Source organism: Artemia sp. Qi Xiang Cuo, chromosome 5 (assembly GCF_049724085.1).
Source record: "Artemia sp. Qi Xiang Cuo chromosome 5, ASM4972408v1, whole genome shotgun sequence".
In the NCBI taxonomy this organism is placed as follows: domain Eukaryota; kingdom Metazoa; phylum Arthropoda; class Branchiopoda; order Anostraca; family Artemiidae; genus Artemia; species Artemia sp. Qi Xiang Cuo.
Genome location: NC_142798.1, coordinates 47,264,544 through 47,275,629, shown reverse-complemented (window position 1 = coordinate 47,275,629; position 11,086 = coordinate 47,264,544). Strand labels below are relative to the sequence as shown.

General features: G+C 36.2%; 1 protein-coding gene across 2 annotated transcripts in view; it reads left to right on the top strand.

Moving 5' to 3' along the window:
- The first annotated feature begins 1,143 nt into the window (after window positions 1-1,143).
- Window positions 1,144-11,086, top strand: part of LOC148952199 (short coiled-coil protein B) — a 96,270-nt gene continuing 86,327 nt past the window's right edge. Inside the window, exon 1 of one of the 2 annotated variants that reach the window (XM_089088874.1) lies at window positions 1,144-1,268. The gene's annotated coding sequence lies outside the window, so the exon portion shown is untranslated. Of the gene's footprint in view, window positions 1,282-11,086 lie in introns of both variants that reach the window. The other variant, XM_089088873.1, reaches the window with a different exon arrangement.

Here is an 11,086-nt window from a genome sequence, read left to right as displayed (position 1 = left end):
GTTCCCAGGTTAAACTAGCCAAACAACAATGAATCCATGTTTGTTTATTAATTTCTTCTTCGTGAACCAATAATTCCCCCATCGATTATTTAAATCACCCCTCATGTCATTACACGTGGCCAAACAACAACAGATCGATAATCCTTGAATAAATTATGTAAAAAAAGTTGTAGGTGGCAGCACATGTCATTACACGTGGCCAAACAACAACAGATCGATAATCCTTGAATAAATTATGTCCTGTCAGTATTCTATGCCCATATTTGGTGCCCCGTTCGGAGTAGCACCCCCCTTTCTACTGTTATTATTCTCAAAGACCTAATTTCCAGAACTTTTGACTGCGTTGAACAAAATGGATATATCAATATTTTGATTGCATGTGTTCAGGGAAATGGCGGGCATAAGAGGGGGTTAATTGCCCTCCAATCACTTTCAACTATTAAAAAGGGCACTAGCCCTTTTAATTTCCAATTGAATGAGCCATTTTTGAAGTTTTTACGACAACACTTTCTAAAAACCTTATATGTCCCCAGGGCATAACTTACAATCTTAGCACCGAGGGTTATTAAAAGGGGCATTAGCCCTTTGAATTTCCAATTGAATGAGCCCTTTTTGAAATTTTTATGACAACGCTTTTAATAAAAACCTTTTATGACTCCAGGGTATAAAGTACAACCCTTGCCCTGAGGACTGTGGGGGGAGCGTCCTCCTCAAAGACATAATTTCTAGATCTTTCAACTACGTTGAACAAAATGGCTGTCTCAAAATTTTGATTGGATGTGTTTGGCGAAATAGTGGGCGTGGAAGGGGTGTTAGTTGCCTTCCAGTCAGTTTCGAATATTACAAAGGGCACACGCTCTTCCAATTTTTAATCGAATGAGCCCTTTTACAAGTTTCTATGACAACTCCTTCGATACAAAGTGGCCTGGTCTAAAACCAAGAAACCAAAAGAAAAAAAATAATACATTGTGTCAACATCGTTCTTTACTTAGGCAGTGCCATTGCGCTGCCTGTGATCAGAAAGCATTACTTGTTTTATAAAGCGTAACATATTTTCTAATGGATAGGATCTAATTTCTTAATTTCGGCGAAAAAGTTAATTTACACTAATTATATGTCGACGTCGAAAGCACGCCGAATCACCAATAACAAGAATTGCCATGTATATTTTTTTAGAAGAAGAAGCTCCAGATAATTGATTTGGCTCACTGCTCTGCTGATCCCTGACCATAGAGACTACGCCCCCTTTTTGATAGCTTTTTTTTTAAGTGGAGTGCTTTGGTAGACTTTATTAATAGTTAAGAAATTATTAGAGATTAGGAACAAACTGATAGATAGAAGCTAGCCTAACTTTTTACTGACCTTCAAAATTGACTGTCCCTGTTAAAAATTATTTTTTCCTGCTCTATCTTGTCCTTTAAATGCTCTGTGGAAACATGGACTGCTTTCTTCTCTCAGCCAGAGGGCTCATGATTCAATTTATTCACACACTTAGCCAGCCTATCCACATTATTCTAGTTACAAGAATCAAGCTGGGTCAGTTGCATAGAGATTCCCCCTGTAAAGAAAACATTGTAGTCTATCATATGTCAATAGCAGAAGAATAGTATGCTTACCAGTATCAGTGTACAATTGGGGTTGTTGAGAGGAAATTTTATAAAATTCTGAAAACAACTTTAAGAATCCTAAATTACTTAGGCTACTATTTGCACATTAGAGAGGATTTGGGTTAAAGTAATGGGAAGTTCTATTAGGAATGATAAGTTAGTATTTTAAGATTTCTTTAGGTAAAATTTTAGACTAGTTACTTTTATGCTATCTTGGAAAGGGGTTAGGTTTCGAAAATTAAATTTTTTGTAAGGAATCCAGGTCAAAAAACATAGGCCTACTACATACAAACACAGGGGCATTTTTTTGGGTTGGCCAGACAGGGCAGTTGCCCCCCCCCCCCCCAATATTGTGGAGAAAAAAAGGTAAATTTTTACCAAATCATATTATTGACTTGTAAATAAAGTGAATATACTGCCCAATGCCTTTTTTTATGCTCTTTCCAAATATAATAATCATTGCTGTCAGAAATAAATTTCACCCCCACCCCTATATACCTATTCAGGGTATATATTTACACATTAGGGGGGTGGGGGTAAAGTTTAAACTTACCTCTCATTTACATCAGAAATAAAATTTGCCCCCCCCCCCGAATGTGCAAATATATACCCTGAATTGGTATATATAGGGGTGGTGGTAAAATTCATTTCCAACAAAAATGATTACTATATTTTGAAAGAGCATAAAAAAGGCATCAAGTGGTATATTCACTTTATTCATAATTCAATAATATGATATGGTAAATATTTACCAACAAAAATATATATTCCACACCCTTTCAATATCCAGATATGGACCCCTCTTGCCCCCCCCCCCCAATAAATATGCTGGAGATTCACCCCTGTAAAAACATACTACAGGGATACATTTCCAAGCTACTATACTTGACAGGTATGTACCTGTTGGAATTTTGACAAAACAACATTGTACTTTAATTTTCAGTTTTCAATTTCTTTTTCCCTGGTTTTAGTTTTGAAAATTCAATTCCTGTCCTTGGAATAGAATTTTAAGCCATATCAATGGATTTTTTTTCCAAATTTAGGAAATATATTGCCGACGTTTGAAATTTTGTAAATTAGGATCAAGTAAAGCTGTGAAGCTGAAAATACTTTTCTTGTGCTTCATTTAAGCAGAAGGTCTATTTTGCAAGGTTTCACTTTTATAATACAAAGATTTTAAAAAGTCATCAAAGGTCAGTGCCCTCTAGAGGGAGAAGGAGTAGAGTTAAGTAATTCAAAATACCTTTGTGGGACAAGCTTTAGTCTGCAGATCCATGCCTGAAAGTTTCATTTTCCTAACATAACCCCTTTCCAAGATAGAATAAAGTAGCGTGTCTGGAATTTGGCCTTTCTTTAAAGTTGTTTTCAAAATTTTATAGTGTTTGCTTTTCAACAGCCCCAACTGAACACTAATACTAGCCTAGCATTAAAGTTAGGGTTGTAGAATAGTGGCTTTGCAAAAGGAGACATGCTAGAACAAAAAAGAGACACTTTTAAATTACTAATTTTAATGTTTTTGTGTGCAGTTTTGACAGTTCGTCCCAATTCCCTCCCCTTTAAGGGTCTCATATAGCCCAAAGCCAGCATATAAAAAAGAACTAACGTAATAATAGATGAAATTTTAATTCTACAATGCATTAATGCTTGCATATTATAAAGTAATTTTTTTATAAGGTTGTGTGAGTTTCTTATATATTCTAAGGCTATGCAAGGCCATTGGGAGGGGGGGGGTGGTGGTGGCTAAGTATGAATTGTGAAAAATGCATACACAATCATAAAAATGAGCATAGCCCAAAGCCAGCACATAAAAAAGAACTAACATAATAATAGATGAAATTTTAATTCAACAATGCATTAATGCTTGCATATTATAAAGTAATTTTTTTATAATGTTGTGTGAGTTTCTTACATATCCTAAGGCTATGCAAGGCCATTGGGAGGGTGGTGGCTAAGTATGAATTGTGAAAAATGCATACACAATCATAAAAATGAGCATAGAATTAGAAATCTAAAAATGTCTCTTTTTGTTTTAGCATGTCTCCTTCTGAACAGCTGCTTTTTTAGACCTTTACCAATTTATCTTGGTATTAGTTCCTACTCCCCCAAAGGAAATACTTTAAATTCTGAAAACTAGCCTAGCCTATTTTAAAACATACTAAAATACTTACTAATATAGTGGCAGATCCAGCGGGGGGGGGGCACACTCCTGCCCCCCTAACATAGTCTAAAGTAGTGTAATTTACTTAATTTACTCAAGTTTTCATTAATTAAACTTGCTCCTAATGCAAGTTTATTGGATCAACCTATTTTGCCCCCCCCCTAAACAATTTTTTTCAGATCAACCTATTATGCGCCCCCCCCCTAAAAAAATCCTGGATCTGCCCCTGTACTAATATCACATCTCAAGACATATCAATAAACTTTACATGCCAACCCCCCCACCCCTAATAGTCAAATATATACCCTGAACTGCCCAATGAATTTTTAAATGTGACTACTTCAAATTGATTTAATAGGTAACAAGTAATAACCTACAGCAGCAAATTCATGGTTTCAAATTTATAATTTGGGCTATAGGCTATATTTGACCAACAGGGAGAGGAGCAGTAAAGCTTATTAGTATGTCTTAAGGAATGATATTAGGCCTAGTAAGTATTTTAGAATAATTTAGAGCAGTTTTCATAGTTTTTTTTTGTGGAGAATAAACATACAGAACTAATACCAATTTTTCCTTTTTTTGATTAATTTGTTTGGGTAAAAAATAAACATACCACCTGGGCTTCCACTTCTGGCAATTTCTCCATGTTTTAGGGGTAAACAACTTCTTCTAGAGGCACTTATTTTGTATATAGGGATTCATTGGGATCTAGGGTAAAGTAAAGGTTTAAGGGATATTCAGGGACAGTTTGATTTTTTTGAATGAAGGCTGAAAAAATATCTTATATCACAAATGCTTGGTTTTCTTCAAAAATCTTATACTGCAGCACTGGCTTATGTTAATCTTGTTAAAATGCAAGATTAATATCACAGGAGGGATGGACCCACACCCTAAGGCTCAGGCTGCAAGGGGCAATTCTTGCCACACCCAGAAACCTTGGTTAAAGTGATAAATTTGGTCTCTGTGTTCTAATTTGACTGAATTGTTGCTTACTGGACACTACTTTCTTAATATTCAGTCAAACTGATAAGGGTAAAATTGCATATTAGACAATATCTTCTTTAATAAGGTAAAGCACCAAACTTATTAGGCTTACCGGTGGTTAAGGTTACTTATAGGCTCAGGGAAAAATCATATAGGAAGAAAGAAATAGTCTATCATTAAATACTTTTTCCAAAGGTAATCCTTTAAGGTTTTTCCTCCTCATAAAGAATTCTTATAAATTAAAAAATTACTTTAAAACAATCTAAAATGCTTATGTACTTACTGCTAAAGGTTTTTTGTTTCACTTTATACACCCCCTACCCCCCCCCCCCCCCAAATGGAGCACTACAGCCAATTTTATATACTGCAGTTTTATTTTATAATACAGTGAATCTTTTCTTACTTATTTTTCTGTGGCTTGTGACAGGCCTTATCAAACACTTTTTTTCAAAAAAGGAAATTTTTATATATAATTTTGACTTGAAAAAAAAAATCTTTAAATTATTTGTAGTCCCAAAAGACAACTGGATGATGAACATGGCAATGTTTCTGATGTTCAGCTCATGGCAGCTTCTCCAAAAATAAAGCAGGTTTGGGCCAATACCCCCAAAAGAAAACATACAAAAAAAAGTTTGTTGACAAGTCACTTCAGTTACCAATGTTAAAAATTTGATAGAGAAAAGAGTACCAAACAAGTCAAAGAAAATGACTTATGTACCCTATTGTAAATTCTGTGTGAAGTATGTATGTTGTGAGAAATCAGAGTTGACTAGGCATGTTCTGATCAAGCAGCATTTAAAAGCAAGCAATGAAATTTTGACAAAGCCTGACAATGGCAGCATTGAAAAACTTATGACTGTAAGTAGTCTTTCCAAAGAAATTGAACAGTGCATTTGTATGTTTTTATCAGAAAATGATCTGCCATGATTATTGCTCTCACCTTGATCACTCTTGAGAAAATTATTTCCCAAAGACCAGGCCCTATTAGGGGTTACTTTGGATAAACAGAAGCAACAAATATTTTGCAAAAGAGTTTTTTTGTTGGTGCTACAGAACCAGCCTTTTCTCTGCAAGAGTTGACAAAACTACCAATTTTACTGTTGACAAGCAGCTAGCTATCATTGTAGTATTTTTTAAACTCCTTGTCAAAGTATTGGACATTGTTAAGTGTATTAATGGATTGGCTGAGAATCTGCTTAACATTATCGAACAAGTTGTTATAAAAACTTGATTCCCTGGCAAAATATTATTGGATTTTGTGCAGATACAACTAATGTATTGTTTAGAGCCAACATGTCTTAAATTACCTTAAATTGTATTGTCCAGCAAAATAATGATTAAATCCTCCTGAATTGCTGGTTAGTAATGATGATGGTTGGATGTCTAAATGGCATCCCACTCAGTTTGCCATGGCTTCAATGACCATTCTCCATCAACAGCTCTTTTAAAGGCAGCAGTACTGGGGGTAGTGACCACTTCTTTGGTGAGCAAATTCCAGAAACTCACTATTCTATTAGTGAAGAAGTTATTGTGTAGTCTTGTGGCAGCTCTCTTCTGATATAGTTTCCGACTGTGCCCCCCTAGTTCTGGCAGATTGGTCAAGTTGAAATGGCTTATTTAATGGAAAGTTAAAATTCAGGAGCTTATGTGTAATAATACTATCACCCCTTTAACATCTGTAGACCAGAGTGGGGATCTGCTTTAACACTTATAAAAGCCTTGGTGCCCTGCATCTTGGATGTGAAATACTCATATCATCTTATTCGCCTATGTTCATCCTATGCATGCTTGCTACTTCCTAAGGCAGTAGAAGACTTAGGGCAAAATATTTATGTTTACTTTTCCAGAAGTGTCTCCAGGTAAGACAAATATGCAGAACTTCAGGAGCTCTTTTGATGCAAAGTACACAGAATTATTACGCCAGCATAGATCTGTTGGTTATCCTTTCAGGCCTGCATAAAGAGGCTTATGAAGTATTTCATAGAAACCATCCTTGACAACCCAACTGCAACATGTAACCTTATCTTGTTTACACAACAAAGCAAGTTGACAGCAAAAAACACAGACTTACCTTGAATTCATGGACTATTTTCTTGCTCTCTATCAAATTCTGTACAGTTTTTCTATCTTAGCTCCTGCTTCTTCACTGCCTAAAGACAAATGTTGCTTACCTTGTAAATGATACTGTATGTAACTCTCTGAGAACTGGACTAGGTTTGTAGCATTGGTTCATTTACTGGACTGGATACTGAGCATTCAAGTGAGTACCCGCCTTCAAACCAGGCATATGCGGGATTAGCCGCAATCAATTCCATGCATCAATTACTACAACTACTACTAACAACTCATCACAGCACCAAACTGCCTGAGGCCAACACAGCTACACATGCTACTCCTCCATCCTCATCTATTCAAAGCCTCCTTCTCTACACCCTCCAAGGAAGATGCCATTTCTTTTAACTCTTTCTTTACAACATCCTCCCACACCAATCAAGGACAACCTGCTTTCTGTCTAGCCCTAGACAGTTGGCCAAAAAGGATAATCTTTGACAATCTGTCATCCTTCATCTGCAGAACATGCCCTAGCCATCTTAACCATTCTCTCATTATAGCCCTAGTAAGTGAGATTGAACCACACTTTTTGTATAGTCTACTTTTCGAAATATAGACAGTCAGTTGGGTACCCAAAACAATCCATAGGCAATTTCTCTGGAAAATATCTTGCAAATCTCCCTCCATTTTTTGGAGTGCCCATGCTTGAGAACCATATTTAACCACTGTCATCACTGTAGCTTTCCAATATCTTAATCTTGGTTCAAAGGCTTATCTTCCTATTCTTCCAAACCTTTTTTTAACTATGAAAAAATATCCTGGGCCTTGGCTATTCTACTTTTAACATTTTCACTGTACCCACCATGTTTACTAATAATACTACCAAGGTAAGTGAAGCTGTGTACTTGATCAATCTTTCTGTTACCCAGCATCACTTTTTCATCCTCACTTATTCCTAGCATTAGCAACGTGGTCTTCTTAACATGAATTTTCAAACCTATTCTAGCACCCTGAACTTACAAAACCTCTAAAAGTTCTTTCATTTTGCTCTCACTTTCATCTAGGATGCTTAAATCATCATCATAATCTAAGTCGAGGAAAGTTTGTCTTCCCCATTTGATTCTGTGTTCTCCCATTGCCTTTACTGTGCTCCTTAAGATAAAGTCCATCAAAATGATCCATATAAAGAGGGATAGAACATAACCCTGTTTCACTCCTGATTTAATACAGAACAAACTACCAACCTCATTTCCTACCTTAACTACAGCAGTGTTGTTCTTGTACATATCACTAATCACTTTGATGTATTTATACTGTATACCATACAAGGATAAGACTTTTGCTAAAGCTCTTCCATCAGCTGAATCAAACGCTGGCTTATAATCTATAAAAATGTAGACTAAAGGGGTTTGATGACTTGGACACTTCTCAGTTATAAACCTAAGAGTGAAAATTCGGTCAACACTTCCTCTATCCTTTCTAAAACTGCACTGTTCTTCTCTTAAAACTTTGTCTACACCATCTCTAAGTCTAAAAAGTATCACCATAGTATGGGATCTGTCACCTACAGAAACCAGGCTAATGCCTCTATAAATACTGCACTTACACCTATCTTATACAGGGGTTTAATTAGGATTTTCCGAAAATTTCTAGGTACTTCCCCTTTTTTAAAAAATTGTATTCAAAATCTTCAGTAACTTATTTCTAACCTCATTGCCACCAGGTTTGAGAAACTCATTTACCACACTATCAGCACTTGGTGCCTTATGATTTTTTAATCCTTTAGTCCTTTCACTAAATCTTCCTCACAAAATAAATCTTGCTTTGCATCCAAGGTGTCATTTTCCTCTATATCTTTCCTGTAACTCTATCCTGGTTTAGCACATTCTCAAAATGTTCTGCTCAACTCTTGTTTACTCTTTTCTTATCACTAATTGTAGCCCTGTTCCTATCTTTAGCTGGGACAAGTCCAGATTGCCTATTGCATCTCAATTAATTAACAAGCCAGTATAATATTTTACTATTACATCTAGCTGGATCTTCCAGATCCTTGGTAATTTTCTCCATGGTCTCTACTTCACATCTCTTTAGTTCATATTTTAATGCTTCCTCCACTTTCTTTACGTTATTCTTATTTTCATGTGATCTATCACCCAAATAAGTCTTGTACAAGCCCCTTTTCCTCTCTATTAAACATAAAGCATTTTCACTATATTCCTAGCTGCGTTCTTTACTTTCTTCCCTAAGACACCATCAGCAGCTTCACAATTTATTTTTCTAAAAATATTCCATCCATCTTCTACATTGTCAAATGGTAAACTCTACAGTTCAGTATTCAACTGTTCTTAGAAAGTTTCTCTCAAATTCTCATCCTGGAGTCTGACAACATCATAGCTTCCTGGAAGGAGGCTATTACCATTCCAAAATTTCAGCATTAAATTAACGCTAAAAACTACTAAATGGTTATCTTTACTTTTAACATCAAAAACAGCACTCCTATATACCCAAGTATCTTGTATTGATCCTTCCAGTCTGTTTAAAATAACATAATTAATAAGGTTAGCTGTCTTACCATCATGTGAATATCATGTTAACTTATGGGCCATTTTATGACAAAATACTAGAATGTTGTACCTACAAAATTGCAGCAGTCTGTAGCCATTACTGTTTTCTTTTCTTACACCAAATTTGCCTAGGTTAGGATACCATCTATCCCTATTTCTACCAACTTAGGCATTAAAATCTCTTAATAAAAACACCATATTTCTGCCTTGGACCCTTTCTATTTGTTCCTGTAACTAAGTAAAGTTCATCTGAGTCACTACTATCTCTGTCCGTTGGTTCTGCAGGAGCATATACTACTATGACTGATGCCCTGTACTTTTTTGTCACAAAGTGCGCAATTAATATTCTATTTTTAATACCTTCCCAACTTAAACAGGACTTAGCTGGTTCCTTATTTATCATGGTCTCCACTCCCTGTCTATGCACCCCATCCTTCCTGCCTGAATAAATAGTTCTATATTGCCTAATCTAAGGTTCTTACCCCCTGAGAAATGCGTTTCTGAAACTCCTAATAAGTCCAGTTTGAATTGTCTGAATTTGGCAGTCAAAATGTCATTACAATATATATTTTTTTAGCATCATAACATTCCAAGTTACAATTTTCATATTCTTTAAATCATCAAAATTACTTTAAGTCCCAAGAAAAACAATAGTACCAGAACCAGTGATGGACAGGGACCAACACTTCTTCTCAAGTCTACACCAAAGTGCTTAAGCTGGCTTACAGCCAGACAGCAAGAAGTCCCTGGGACCTTCAGTTGAATGGAGGCTTTGTATAATCCTGGGCCGATCTTGGTTCCAACATGATTTTCAGCACTTGGTGATGCTCTTCTATCAACAAGAGTTAAAATCCTGTACAGAAAATCTTAAGTCTATTACTTTCAACTCATTATATATTCCCGCACCACAAATTTTCTGGTACTACAGGTAGGCAACCCATAGTCAATAAATCAGCTAGGAATAGTTTTTTTTAGCCCAAAAACCGCCACCAGAACAGACCAAGCTCAGAAGAATTGTCCATTAATCAGAATCCTGTGCAAATGCTGTGTCATTTACCAGGCTATAATTTTCCTGAGCAGCACCACTCCTCAAGTGGGGATAGAGTTAACTTTAAGGTCCCCAGTCTTGCAAGTACTCTGACAGGGTTGAGACAGCCCTTTGCAGATGCCATTATCCATAGATCTAGATTTTACGTCCTGGCGTAGTTGTCCTCATATAGAGGATCCTCCCATGATAGTTTCTGCATCACCATGCAATTGAACCCACTGCTGGGAGAAGGTTTGTAATTCAAAGGGCATGTCCACATGCCAGGGAACCCTGCTGAGTGTACAATCGAGGGGCCTTCTATTATGGATCCCCAGGGGCGAGGTCTCCCCTTGTGCCCCTTTTCATGTAAATTATATATAAATCTGGGTAAAATATCCTTTTACATTCCTTAACATGAGGAATTTTAGGGAAAATTTGTATGCAAATAGAGAGAATAAAAACATAAAAGTGGAAACACTGCTTACCACCCATTTCACCTTTCAATGCTCTTTCCAAATATAGGCTGCTAATTGCTACCTTCTCAAATGATGTTGCATACAGCCTTAGGCTATATAGGCTACACAAATTTGATGGTTTTAAAGGTTTGCACTGTTTTTGGGATTATTTTTCATCAACAGCTTGTCTCATAAAGCCCATTTGAAACAAATCCCCACAAAATCTGCAAATTTGTGTC